The 14,961-nt window shown below is 42.7% G+C and overlaps 1 protein-coding gene and 1 non-coding gene across 6 annotated transcripts in view; one reads left to right on the forward strand and one right to left on the reverse strand.

The window, feature by feature from the left end:
* The window catches only part of FHOD3 (formin homology 2 domain containing 3), a 386,194-nt gene that overhangs the window by 209,766 nt on the left and 161,467 nt on the right, over positions 1-14,961 (forward strand). The gene's annotated exons all lie outside the window — the stretch shown is intronic.
* On the reverse strand, positions 10,792-10,895 carry LOC139014720 (U6 spliceosomal RNA). The gene has a single exon (XR_011472283.1). It is a non-coding gene; the product is annotated as a U6 spliceosomal RNA (small nuclear RNA).

Genomic DNA, 14,961 nt, shown 5'->3' on the forward strand with positions numbered 1-14,961 from the left:
TTTGATATGGATCAAAGTTCTTTCCTTCTATGTATAAATAATGGTTCCTGCACCATTTGTTTTAAAAAATATATACACAATACTGTATAAGGATCAGAAATTAATATATGTGTAGTCAGAACAGTAGTTATCTCTGGAGGATGGAGAAAGATGCATGTGATGAGTGCTATGCAGGGGAGCTCCAACTATACTATTGATTTTGATATCTTAAGGTTAATAGTATGTTCACAGATAGTTATCTCTTTTTCTTCATACCTTTTTATATGATTTAATATTTTGGAATAAAATTTTTAAAAGAATTATCAAAGACTGATAGGGGAGAAATGAAACTGTTATTGTAAGTTTCTTATAATATACATGAAATAGTATAATATCACATGAAGAAAGTCTGTAATAAGTTAAATATGTATACTGTAAACCTTAAAGCAACCACAAAAATAACAGAGTTATATGTAGCTAAAGACGACGAAAGAGATTTAAAAATTTCTAAAAAAATAATCCAAAAAAGCAGAAAAAAGGAGAAAAAGTGTAATGAAGTACAGATAGAACAAATAACAAATAGAAAAATCATAGGATTAAACCCAAACATATAATTAACCACATTAAATATAATTGTTCTAAACACTCAATAATTAAAGTGAGATTATATATATTTTTAAAAGCAAGACTCAAATGAAATGCTTCCTAGATAAAACAAACTTTTCCTATAATGATAAAAATAAGCTAAAAGGATGGAAAAAAAAATAAACGATGCTAATGCTAATCGAAAGACTATGTTAATGTCAGACAAGATAGATTTAAGATAAATGAATATTGCCAGGGATGAAGAATGTCATTTCAGAACAATAAAGTGCTCAATTTATCAAGTTGAAATAACGATTCTAATTGTTTCTACATATAACAACAGAGCTTCAAAAAGTACCAGAGCAAAAATGTACAGAACTAAAAGGAGAAATAGAAAAACCCATAACTAGAGTTATAAACTTTAATACCATTCTCACAGTAATCTATAGAATAAGTAGACAGAAAATCAGTAAGAATATAGAAGACTGGAACAAAAGTATCCATCAACTTGACCGAATTGACATTTATAGAGTATTTCACACAACAACATCAGAATGTACATTCTACTCACATGCCCATGGACAGACCAGATTCTAACCTGCTTCAATGTCCTTGTCTAAGATAATATCGGTGACAGTTCTGTTTAGTTTTGCTTATTTTTTCTTCAAACCAGGGACATCTCTTCCTCCTTCTTTGCATGCCTGATAGTTGTTTTTTTTTTATTGAATTCCAGACACTGAATTTTACCTTGTTGCATGCTGATATTTTAGTATTCTTACTAATATTTGTAAAATTTATTCTGGGACACAGATAAGTTACTTGGAAATAGTTTGATCCTTTGGGTTTTGCTTTTAAGATTAGCTAGGTGGCTTCAGAGAAGCATTTAGTGGAGGGCTAATTATTCCCCATGACTAAGTCCGGATCCTCTGAGTACTGTACCCAGTGGTCCATGAGTTAGGAGATTTTCTAATCTGACTGGGGGAATCGCCCTGTATGAGCACTAACTCATCATCCTTGTGGGTGGTTCTTTCCCTGGTTTCAGGTACTTGCACGAGTTAGTACCCTTCTGTATATGCAAAGGAGATCCTCTGCAGATTTTCAAGTTCTTCCTCTGGGCAGCTCTTGCTTGTATTCAGTCCGGTGAATTCTCTCTACCTTGTTCTTACAACTCAGGGAGTCTAATGACTGCCTAGCGCTCCCTTCCTTGTGTCATGGATTGGAAATTTTCTTTTAAAAATATTTTTATTGCTGGATGGGGAGGGGTAATGGGGGGAAAGGAGACATATGTAATACCTTAATCAATAAAGAATTAAAGAAAGAAAGAAGAATATCCTCGGGTGAGGATTAAATAAAAAAAAACATATATTTTTATTGATTTTAGGAAGAGGAAGGGAGAGGGGTAGAGGGATAGAAATATTGATGAGAGAGAAACATCAATCAGCTGCCTCCTACATGCCCCCCACTGGGAACTGAGCCCACACCCAGACATGTGCCCTGAACAGGAATCGAACTATGACCTCCTGGTTCATGGGCTGATGGTTAACCACTAAGTCACACTCTCTGGGCTGGAAATGGTCTTAAGACAGTAAACTGGGTTTTTTTTATATTTTAAGCCAAAGGGGAAATATGATGTGTCTACTTCAATTTTGGCCTACTAGTCTAGCAGCCATTTATATTGAAAATGCATTGACAATGTTTAATGAGTCACAAAAAAATGATCAAACTTTTTGACCTATAGTCCTACTTCTGGAAACATATCTTAAATCTGAAAATGAAAAAAAGATATTATGCACACAAAAACATCCTGAACTGCAATATTCATAATGGAGAATTCGAAGAAATCTACATTTAAGAAAAGGAGAGTGGTTAAAATCAAGGCGTATCTATGCAGTGAACTATTTGGGGGTTATTTTAAATAATAATTTCAAAGATTTTCAGCATTAAAAGTGTTTAATATTCCATAGTATATCATCATCACAACCTCATAAAACATTTATATGGATAAAAACTCATGATAGAGCATTTTAGGGAGATTGAATTGAGTAGTTTTCTTCTACTTTAAAGAATGTATTCCTCATTGTAGTAAAATCTACCAATTTGAGATGAATTTGATAATTATTCTTTTTAAATGTATTACAAAGTATTAAAAGTATACAAAGCGGTATTAAGAAAAATAAGATAAATACCTGTGGACATAGTAGTAGCTTTAAAAAATGAAAATCAACAGTGTGGTTGAAGCTCCCCGGCATAGCGCCCAGCAGTGATGTCTTTCTCCCTCCTCTGTAGCAATTACTGTCCTGACTGTGTATGTGTTAATCTCTAATCCTTATATAGCATCGTGTGTATGTTTTGCAAAGTTTTTGTACAATTACCTGTATTTTCTGTAACTTGATAAGGAAAAGGCCCAATCCTGTGCATTCGTTGTTGTGGTGAGGCATATTTGTGCGTGGGCACAGTTTCATGAGCCATCTCCTGCTGAGGGACATTCAGGTTGCCTCAGTTTCCCACTGTTACAGACATCGATGTTATGAAAATTCTCGTACCTGGCTCCTTGTGCCTGTGTGTTTCTCTGGGCTAGATAGAGCACATGAGTCTGAGAGAAGTTACAGGTGTGTGAGGTCAATAATTACATATTATGGAGCTCAGCTTCATGACCTCTCGTTTTACCTGTTCTCTGGAAGAGGGGTGCTTTATATTAAAAACATTTTTACGTGATTCTTCATGAAGCAAAGGCACCACAAATTGCATTAGTAACCAGATTAACTGAGATTTAAATGACAATCAGAACCTTTTGGTTAATCCCTATAGCCATGCCTTACTTGTCTAGAATTAGGGGAGTCTCTTAGAATGGCAGCATCTATTCTGGTACCATTCATAGGTGATCCTTAATGCATAACGATGCTGCCTTGTGAGACTCTTGGGACTTTCCTGCCGAGCCCACCTTAGGCTGAGTCACCTCGCTGCCTCCCTGTAGGGCTGCAATGCGTCTGGTCTGTGCTCTCATTCCCACTCAGACCTGTGCTCTGCTCAGCTTTCAGTCCTGCCTCCCTCGGCAGCCTGTCCTGTTGCCACCGATGTTTTCGCAGGAAAAAGCACCTGGCTCCAGCCACCGTGCTCATCTTCCCCTTTTGAAAATTTCTGTCTTCTCTCCTTTGGCTTTGTCTTGGACCACAATCAGCTGTCACTTCCTGATGTTCCTTGACAGTTTCTCGGAGTTGGAAACTTCTGGGACTTGTTTAGCTTTCTGGGGCAGGATGATGTAGAAAAGCCAGATGGTTTCAAAACCTGCCCATTTTGACAACCTCATGATTGCAAGACCACCTACCTACCAGCTAACCAGCCAATGGCATCATTTGACCTCCCAGGACCCCCTGCTCTGCTGCTGCTTTTCTTGGCTCAGGGAAGAGAGAGAGAGAGAGAGAGAGAGAGAGAGAGAGAGAGAGAGAGAGAAGAAAGAAAGAAAGAAAGAAAGAAAGAAAGAAAGAAAGAAAGAAAGAAAGAAAGAAAGAAAGAAAGAAAGAAAGGAAGGAGAAAGCTTCCCTCCACTCAGAAGGAAGCTTTTAAAATCAGACCAGCTGACTTTACCCTTCCCTGCTTTCTAATAGGCTGCAATTGCATGTGATTATTGCTTACTAATTACATAGCATTCAGTTGCACCCCTACCAGTACCTTTGCATCCTCTGTACCCCTGCCTACACTTCATTTTAGATCTTGCTTGGACAGAACACACTCAGATTTTTTAAAAATATATTTTATTGATTTTTTACAGAGAAGAAGGGAGAGGGATAGAGAGTTTAGAAACATCGATGAGAGAGACACATCGATCAGCTGCCTCCTGCACACCCCCCACTGGGGATGTGCCCTCAACCAAGGTACATGTCCTTGACTGGAATCGAACCTGAGACCCTTCAGTCCGCAGGCCAACACTCTATCCACCAAGCCAAACTGGTCAGGACCACACTCAGATTTTAAGCAGAGCTTTTATTTTTCCTCCTGTGTAAGGTTAGTGCTCCCTGAAGATGTGTCTGTTTCAGTTATCATTGCCTTACTCTGAGCTCTCTTGTCTACAACTACTTGCTTCCTCTGTGTGCCTCTTCTATTCTATCAGTTTACCCCAACCCATGGCCCACCCCCAGTCAGTGAGAGCTCTGCATGGGAGTGATGAGGGCCACAGCAGCAATCCATTTCTTTATACATTAGTAGGTGCATACCCAGCCTTGGTGTGGCCAGAAGGTCATAAGATGCGGAGTACAAAAGTGAATATTTTTAAAATGAGAAAAGGAATAAAAAATCTTAATGTTTTTGTTAGTTAACAAACTAACCTGTCTCTAAATACAATTTTCCTGCATATTTTGGCTGCATGCTTGCTAGTCTCTTAATATTACAATGATTTGGGAGCATTTCCTATAGAAAGCAGGATGAAAATTCAGTCTTTGTTCTGTATGACTGATCAGTATCTGCTTTGTTTTATTAATGGTTTAGAGCAGGGATAAGCATTTTCTGTAGAGGATCGGATAATAAATATTTTAGGCCTTGGGCCCAGCTGGAGTGGCTCAGTTGGTGGTTGAGTGTTGTCTTGTGCACCAAAAGGTTGCCGGTTCAATTCCGGACAGGGCACATGCCTGGATTGCGGGTTCAATCCTACTCTGGGCACATACAGAAGGCAACCAATGGATGTTTCTCTCTCGCATTTGTCTGTCTCTCTCTCTCTCTCTCTCTCTCTCTCCCTCTCTCCCTCCTTCCCTCCCTCCCTGTCTCTCCGCTCTCTCTCTCTCAGCATGTCCTCATGTGAAGATTAAAAAAGAAAAAAGATATTTTAGGCCTTGGGAGTCACTTGGCCTCTGTAACAACTAATCAACACTGTTTTTGTGGGCAAAGGCAGCCCTAAGCAATATGTAAATGATGGGTGTGGCTGTGTCCCCAATAAACCTTTATTTATAAATGCAGGGAGTGGACCAGATTTGACCAATGGGCTATAATTTGTTGAAACATAATTTGCCAACCCAGTTTAGAATGTTTTGTTTTGTTTTCCTCTTCACAGCTCATTCAGCGTAATCTCTTGGAAATGCCTAGGATTTATTTTCATGGAGAAGGAGAAATCTCTGTTAGTTTCTTTTTTTTCTTCTAAAAAATATATTTTTATTGATTTTAGAGAGGAAGGGAGAGGGAGAGAAACATCAATGATGAGAGAAAATCATTGATTGGCTCCCTCCTGCACACCCCCTACTGGAGATGGAGCCCACAACCCTGACATGTGCCCTTGACTGGAATCAAACCCAGGACCCTTCATTTCGAAGGCTGATGCTCTATCCACTGAGCCAAACCAGGCAGGGCATGTTAATTTTCTTTCATATGGGAGCTATAGGAATTGGAAGAGTATATACCACAGACAAGCTTTCTGTTCTTTGCATCTAAAGTGCTGCTTTTCCTCCTGTTCACATACTTGCTTCACACTTAGGACGTGTTCATATTGCAGTGTGACCTCTGGGCCTCCCTGAGGTCACACAGTTGGAGGGTTGTTGCACTGGGAGTTGTATTCTGGGGAATCATTCTTTCATCAGGATGACCAGCAAAGACCTAACTATACACAAAGAGATGATAAACCAGGTAAATATAGCCCACTAAACCCCCACTTCCCTTTCCTTATTGGCTCCCCCAAATGCCCATAATCATCCTACCACCTGCCAGGCAAGAAAGTGTGATGGAAGGAAACAGCGTGGAAAGGGACCATGTCTTCAGTGATTGCTCTTACAGTATCTTCCTGTTGCAAATTGCATGGAAATATAGGACCATGAGGACACATTGCCAGCCCCCGTCCCCCCGCCCAGCCAATCTCTGGGAAAGGCACCTGGGAGAGTGAGGGGCTCTGGAGTGTAAACTTTATTAGCACCTGGGCCTAGGGGATATGTGCTGGACCCTTACCTTCCTCTCTGGAATGGAAACATGTACTCACTGAAAAAGACAGTTTCAGCAAGCTGGGGAGAGGCAGACTTTTCAAAGCCTGCTCCTTCTAGGGCCCCTGAAATCATACCCGAAAGGCAGCCAACTTCTTTGTCTGCTTATTAGTTCAAGTTTGTGGGAAGTGAATTCAGTGTGTCCTTGGGCACCCAGCGTGAGTCCCTCTCTTCTTGGCTCGATAAGAAAGAGGGATGCACATAGCTGAAATTCTTCATTGACTTGGAAGCCCTGCCTGCTGAAGCTTCTGTCTAGTATTCCAGGCTGGGCTTTGCACCTGACCTGCTGGAGCCCCTTCTCCTATAAGACCTTGAAGCTAGTGCTTGCCCTCCTTCCGAGATAGTTGCCAGGCCCTGGCAGGAGTGTGATGGTGTTGGTACACCATATCCACCGATGGAAATCATGGCAGGTAGCTGTGTACTTTCTGCTTGTTCTATTATTTCACTTGAAAAGGCATTATCAGTAGTTACTTGAGCTTGCAAGGGACACATGTCTATTGTCATCTCTCGCTTGGTTCTCACTGCATCCCCGTAAGGAACACATCGCCATCTCTTTTTCCCAGAGGTCAAATCACTTGTACCAAGTTGCTTGTTTGATAAGAGCCAATGCTACCTGGCCTCAAACCTGGTTTCTTGGCTTCAGAGCCCATGCAGGGCGCTACTTCCCTGGTCTATTGCCTGCTTCTTCCCTTCAAGGCTGTGGTACAGCTCAGGGTCAAGGCTTTCTCCTTTCCTGGCGGATACGGGGCTCTGTATGTTTGGGCAAGGCAGGTCCTGCCAAATGGGCCTGCCAGAGTGCCTGGTGCTTAACCAACGTGCGTGACTGCCTGCATGAATGGATGCGTATGCTGGTCTTAGGAAAAGTAGAGATTTTGGGCCAAATGGAGGGTAAGGCCCCTCACCTATAGGTGCATGATATGCTGGGAAGACTGGAGGGAGGCCTGCAGCAAAGCCTACATTGGTCTCTAATGGCAACTTCTTTTCATAAGTTTTTTTCCCTTTCCCTTTCAGCTGTTTTTTCTTTATTTTTGGTTTAAGGAAAATATTTAATTAAAGGATATAAAGCCATATTTGTTAACCTTTTTTCCATTATCATCCTTTTAGGGAGCATTTTTTCTTAACCATCCCCTCCCCCCCTTAAATTTTAATCCCAAAGACATTCTGCATATCTCTTATAGACTGTGTCCCTGTAGAGGACCATAAACCATTGTCATATCTAAGGTGTTTTTTTTTAATATATATATTTTATTGATTTTTTCACAGAGAGGAAGGGAGAGGGATAGAGAGTTAGAAACATCGATGAGAGAGAAACATCGATCAGCTGCCTCCTGCACACCTCCTACTGGGGATGTGCCCGCAACTAAGGTACATGCCCTTGACCAGAATCGAACCTAGGACCTTTCAGTCCGCAGGCCGACGCTCTATCCATTGAGCCAAACTGGTTAGGGCTCTAAGGTGTTTTTGTCCCCAAGAAGAAATCTCCTTGGCTCTTGCTCCTATTGAGAAGGCATGGTGTAAAGTAATTATTCTGTTTAAGTAACTGATGACATGAGAATTGCTCATATGTTTATAGAACTGAAAACAAAGCGCTCATCATTGACAGCCGTGATGACTATGAGCATGGCCAAGCAATTCAGTTCTAATCAGCTTGTGATTACAGCGGCCAGCGAGCAGCTGTTAAATAAATAGGAGTCCAGTGCGTTGGCCAAGGAGACAGGATGGGTGATGGTGAAGTCCATGGACTAGTCTTGTCCCTATCTGTACACAGGAAACACCCCAGAACTGTTAGAGACCACGGATGGCCAGGTCGGGAGGCCAGGCCACCTGACACGGGAGGCATTATCTTCGTTGCTTTCAGGACTTTCTGCTATGGATATTAGGCCATTGGTTTCTAGCCAAGTCGTATTTTGATATGATTTTATTTTTAGTTATGTTATTGTGGTAAAATATATGTCACATAAAATTTGCCATGCTACCCATTTTTAAGTGTATCATTCGGTGGCATTCATTACCTTCACAATGTTGTACTACCACCACCACCACCATCTATTTTCAAAGCATTTTTTTTACCCAAACAGAAACTCTGTACCCCAGCTCCTTTCTGTCTCTGTGAATTTGCTTATTCTAGATGTTTCATAGAGGTGCAATCATCCAATAGTTGTGCTTTTATGATTGGCTTACTCTTTTAGCATGCTTCTTTGTTGAGGGTTCATCCATGTTGTAGCATGTATTTGATATGACTTAAAACATATTTATGTGATAAGTGTATCCATTCATATTTCAATCTGTTGGAATGCAGATCATAGAGGGGACATGCACAATCATGGGAGAGATTTGATTGTTATTTTTCTATTTTTATTTTTCTTCATCTTTGAACATCACTGATTCAGAGCCAATAAGTATGAATGAGTATGAATGAGTCACAATTGGAGGGTTTCCAATTCTTTGCCTATTATGCATGTGTTGGTTTTGTTCTGGGTCATAAAATAATATCATAAAATGCATTTGTCAAGCTTGTAATACTTCTAAAGAATTTAGGTTTAACTAAGTCAGAGGCAAATGACTCCTATCCTGGATGCACATTCTAACAAGTCCTTGCAATCCCATTGTGGAGGCCCCACCGCATAATGAAGTCCTCTGAGAAGAAACTAAGGGTTGCTTTATTTTAAAACATTAGTTAACTGCATTGCATGATGCCATGATTTTAAATTAATGTTTAAAGTGGAAATTTAAAAACTGTCTATCAAATATGATGAGGCCTTGGAGCCACTTCCAGGTATTTGGAGTTGGGGATGGAAGGAAGCAGGCCAAGCTGGTGGGAGTTTATACTGGGTCCATGTCCACAGTCTTCTGCCCCATCACCCCCCCCCCCCCGACCCCGGCCCACACACACAACCCCCCAGATGGAACTTGGCTTTTCCTGTGTTTACCTTTGAGTTTGGTTTTGGTTAGAAGCAGGTGCTGATAGTGAGCTAGGAGAGAGCCCTACCCCAGCAGAGTTCTTAGGTAATGGTTTGGTTTAGCACGGACCAGGGTTCACATCCCTGGGTGCGCAGAGAATCAGCTATGGAACTTGGACAAACACAGATGCCGCGCACAGGGTCCATGCGCAGGCCCAATTAAATCAAGTGCTGGGGGCGGGGCCAAAGAGGGTGGGGAGCTGTGGTTTAAGGCTTCTGCATCCCAGCCTGAGAGCCCTGAGCAAGGCCTGCCTGGGATGCTGGCAGCCAAGTTAACCTCAGGACACAGGTCCTTTTCAGGCGGCTGCAGAGGGGACACCCTGGAGAGGGCCAGCAGAAGGTCCCCTTAGATGCAGGTCCACTAACAATTGGTAGAATTTTAGGAAGTTTAGGAAGTTGGCTTTTGTTTTAGGAAGTTAAAATTGTAAAGGTTTTGAAATCTTAGAGAGAAATACAGAACTGACATACTATTATATAGTCTGAGTGCTTTAAATAATGCCCCAAAGTGAATAGCTCATTTTGATGGAGTCACACCTGGGTCACCTGGGACTGCAGGTATACACACCTATCAGAAGTGCTCTCCCTAGTGCCAGACACCTCGTATTATATCCCCACAAATGGCTTCGGAGTAAAAATGTTGTGGCGATGTAGAATTTTGGAGCTGGGGCTGCACTGTCCTGAAAGCAGAAATCAGGGGGGCCACTGATGCATCTTTTCTTCTCGCATGCCTGGAAGCTCACCTGTCTTCTCGCAGCTAATGGTGCCTCGTTCTCTAAGTTAGGGCTCTACTGTGCTTTTTCATGAAACCATCTCTAGTTACTCAGGCTCATACCGACCCCGCCCTTCTATGACTCAAGGTGCTTATGGGCTCTAGCCAACCATGCTTGGGCTTAATTGCTCTCTCAAGCTTCATGCCTCTTGCCTCCGTCACCCCAGAATCCAGTGAGCCATTTGGAGGGGATACCCCACGTGTATACCTTTTGTGCGTCCCTTCCCTAAGCCAGGGAGGAGCTCCTTCCCAGGGTCTCTGTCAAGGGAGCCCTTGTCACTGACTCGTGATGCCACCCCAGGTCCCTGGGGGAAGAGCAGGGTTAGATTGAGCACATGAGACGATCAGGGTGGTCCGGTCACTGCTGAGCCTGTGGAGTCTGTTCATGTCATCTCCGGCTCTGAGACGCCTTGGGAAGGATGTGTGCTTCCACTGGTATTTCATTGGATGTAAGTCCTGAAAGATCATTTTAGAACAGATAGTTAAAATGACTGTTTTTCTTTTTATGGAGAAATTAGGAGTCTGCCAACATTTTATTTTACTTTTTACTACGGAACGCTTCATGAGCTTGCGTGTCATTCTAGCACAGGGGCCATGCTCATCTCTGTATCATTCCAATTTTAGTATATGTGCCGCCGAAGCAAGCACCCAACATTCCTTAGAAGCTTAAAACCGGCTCATCTATGGAACTTTTCTTCATTCCTTTGTTTTCTCCTTATCTACAAAGTGGGGGAGTGTGGAATGGGAGAGACTGAGAGAGGCTGGGTGTACTTGAGGCCACAGTAACCTCAGCAGTAATGAGGCTGGTCCTGAATTGGTGGCCGGTGAGGGCCTACTTTTAAGCTTTAGTGTGGGAATCTGGGACTTAAACTTTGCTGCTGGTGGGAAGGTGAAGAAATGAATCAGTGCCGTGTATGGCATTAGATGGGAGAAGAGGATGCAGAGAGCTTGGCTGCATAATGTCCTGGTGGGAAGGTTGATCAGAAAGAACCACCCCAGCCCTGGCTGGTCTGGCTCAATTGGTTGGACATCGTCCAGTGCACTGAAAGGTTGCCAGTTTGATTCCAGGTCAGGGCACCTGCCTGGGTTGTGGGCTCCATTCCCGTCCTGTAGGGGGCGTGCGGGAGACACTCTGACATTACGTTGATGTTTCTCTCTCTCTCCCCCTCTCCCTCCCTCCCTCTCTCTCTAAAAATCAGTTTTAAAAACCTTTAAAAAAGAACTGAAGTTATAAAAAACAAAACAAAACAGAAAGAACCACCCCAATGATACTGTTTTAGGGGTTCTGATAGAGGGCTGGTCCTCTGTCTTCTGAGAGTTACTGATTAAATTTGCAAGTGTTAAGAGAGGCCCTTAGGCCTGATTTATTTAAAAAATTATCTTGGGGACCCGTTTTTAGAAAACAGGAATTCTGGGGTGGGGAGAAGTTAGTAATTTTCCCAAGAATGCTTCTGAAAATTTGCATTGCAAATACTGCTAAATATCAGCAGGAGATTCAAAACTTTGACACCTTGTTGGAGCTCTTGGTGCAGATCAAATTCTTGTCTTCAGTCTAGAATTGGCAGCTTCTTCTCCTTAATTTTCATGCAGTAATCAGCGCTGAAAGAATATTTCTTTGACAGTTGCCCTTGGGGAGAACTCGGCCTGGGCTTGTTAGTTAGGGCAGACAGTTAAGTGGGAGCGAGAAGAATAATAACGCAGACTCCAAGGCCTCCATTTAGTTCCAGGAATGTCACCATTATCAACCTCTTTTCAATATTTACTGCCTGCTTTGGTGAATAATGGAAATTGGGGGTCGGCAAATCCATTTCAGAGTTAAGGAAAGTCCATTTTAATGGTCTGATTAAAATAAGATGAATTCCCATCTTTTAGGTCAATTAGCCCTTCCCAGAAAAAAAGGTTTTACTGGTAGTGACGGTTTTTCCTTCTTGGGAGATAACATTGATTTAAGAATTCTCGTGACTGTCGGAGCCCCCTGTGCTCTGATTGGAGAAAGCAGTGTCAGTCTTGGGCTTACATGGGCCTCCAGGAAGAACTAACCCCCTCCGGCAACACAGCACCACCGTCTTTACTCCCAATGTGCAAGTCACAGCCCCACACTCCCCCCAAAAAACCCACTCTAGTGACCACTGACAATTGCTTCTAGCAGAAATTTCCTGTAGTGGGACAATTCTTCTTCCATTTTTCATAGCACCAGTCCGTTTTTTTCCTGTACTTTTGGTTGAGATAAATAGGAGTTATTTTTAGTCACAGTTTCAAGTGGTATAATATCTGACCCTATGGAATGGCTGTAGAATAGACTCTCCCTCCTATTGCCTTTGTGCAAAGAAAATCAAGGCAAGAGTGGGAAAGCTGGTGAATAGGTCTAACGACCTACCGCACAGGCATGAGGGCCGTAGTTAGTGATACTGTATTGACTTCCTGAAATATGTGAACAGAGTAGATTTCAGGTGCTCTCATCACACCCCAAAAAGGAACTATATGAGGAGATGGTATGTTCATTAGCTTGTCTACAGTAATTCTTTCACTGGTATATATGTATAGCAGTTGTCCACCTTAAATAGATGCAATTTTTATTTTAATCCTCACCTGACAGTATTTTTTTCCATTGATTTTTAGAGAGAGTGGAAGGGAGAGGGAGAGACAGAGAGAAACACCGATGTGAGAGAGACTCATTGATTGGTTGCCACCTACATGCTCCCGACCAGGGCCAGATCCTGCAACCGAGGTATGTGCCCGTGACCGGAATTGAACCCAGGACCCCTCAGTCTGCAGGCCAATGCTCTTATCCACTGAGCCAAACTGGCTAAGGCAATGCAATTTTTATTTTTAAATTTTTTTATAAGTTTAGGAAGGGAGAGAGAGGATGATAAAGTAAATGGTACACAATATAGACGATTAATGAATCTGGGTAAAATATATGGGTAAAAAAAGAGTCCTTATCCTATTCCTAGCAACTTTTTTTGTAGTTTTGAAAGCTTATTAAAATTAAAAGTCACCTCAAAATGGAAAAAAAATAGAGGAAAGTGCTGTGGAAAGGCGGACCGAAACAGTCAGATGTCAGTGGGAGGAGTTTTCATTTCATGGGAACTGTAGGGTCAAATGTGCCAGAGGATACGCTGCTTAGTTTCCAAACCAGAGCCTTGTCTAGTATGTAAAAAGGGCTGGTTTGTGCTAAAATGTGATATCCCTATAGTTACGACAGTGCTTTTCAAAACTGAAACAACCCACGATGCATTACAAATCCCTGGGCCTCAGCCTGTGTGGCTCAGTGGTTGAGCATCAACCTATGAACCTGGAGATCACACTTTGATTCCTGGTCAGGGCACATGCTCAGGTTTCGGGCTCAATCCCCAGTAGGAGGCATGCAGGAGGCAGCTGATCAATGATTCTATCTCATCACTGAAGTTTCTGTCTCTCTCTCTCCCTCTCCCTTCCTCTCTGAAATCAATAAAAATATATTTTAAAAAAAGAGAGATAAAAATCCCTGGACCTAGATGGTGTAACTCCCTTAGCAAGGAACTGCAGCTCCTGCATCTGTGAGCCCGGCTACAGAACACGTGGCCCGTGATGTCACTGTAACATCGAGCGAGAGGAAAGCATGGACGAGGCATTTGTGAAAAGACCACATAGGGCAGCAGCGCTCAAGAGCTCTTTGTTTAGAAAGCCAGGCAACTCTGCCAGGAAGGAATTACCTTTCAGCATCTTCCCTGGCATTTTTGGCACCTTTGGCCAAAAGGGACATGAAGAAGCAGGCAAATAACTGATTCGGTATTGTTTTCTGGTATGTCTCCGGTATGCAAGAAATTCTTTTTAAAAAATGTATGTCTGCCTCTGGTTTGTAGCAGGAATATATATTTTGTATATAAGGATTTCTCTTCATGCAAGGTACATGTAGCTAATTGACAACTGGTAGGCTGAGGATGGAAGCCCTTAGATGGTGGTAGAAGGTCTCAGAGACACAGGAACCCAGATGGTGTGGGCAAGAAGCTGGAAGGTGGCTTGGCTAGGGATCGGAGGAGCCTGGGCCTCATCCTGAGGCGGAAGTGAGAAGAAGGTTTCCCGTATCAGCTGACATTTCCAATGCGTTGGAAGATTCAGTTGGTCACACATCCCTCACAGATCAGAAAAGAGGAGGAGGCCAGGCAGGGACACCTGCCAGGACCAGCAGTGGCTACAACCCAGAAGAGACGATGGGAGCTGGACCTGAGGCAGCAATGCTGGCAGAACAGGGTAAATAACGAACCAGCTTTCTGGTTGAAGGATTAGAAGGGGAGCCCTGGGGACCCTAAAAGTATCAGGGAGATCATGGAGGAGGAGCTCAGGAATGTGACCTGCAGAGTCTTTTGTGAAGTCTGTGCTCACCTCAATGTGCATGCATGACTCTGACCCTAGACAGCATATGGAAACTTTTGAGAACTGACTGAATAAGATGGTAGATTACTGCCCAGCTCCCAGACCAGCCACTGGAGGCACATGCAGTACCAACCCAGTGGCTCGGCCAGTGCTTTGAAGGCTGAACTGGTGCTGGAACCATAGCCCGCGAAGGGCAGGACATAGCGTGTGGCTGTGAACAGAACCAGGTTAATTTCCAGCTTCAACAAAAATCTCAACATTCCTCTGTAATATTTAAAGGTAACCCAGAGTCTTATAATATAATCTTCAAAATGGTCAAGATATAAGCCAGAATTACTTGGCATAGGATAAACTAGGA

This window comes from Myotis yumanensis, unplaced genomic scaffold, assembly GCF_028538775.1.
Source record: "Myotis yumanensis isolate MYYU_CA2020_CCGP unplaced genomic scaffold, mMyoYum1.0.hap1 SCAF_7, whole genome shotgun sequence".
NCBI classification, from domain to species: domain Eukaryota; kingdom Metazoa; phylum Chordata; class Mammalia; order Chiroptera; family Vespertilionidae; genus Myotis; species Myotis yumanensis.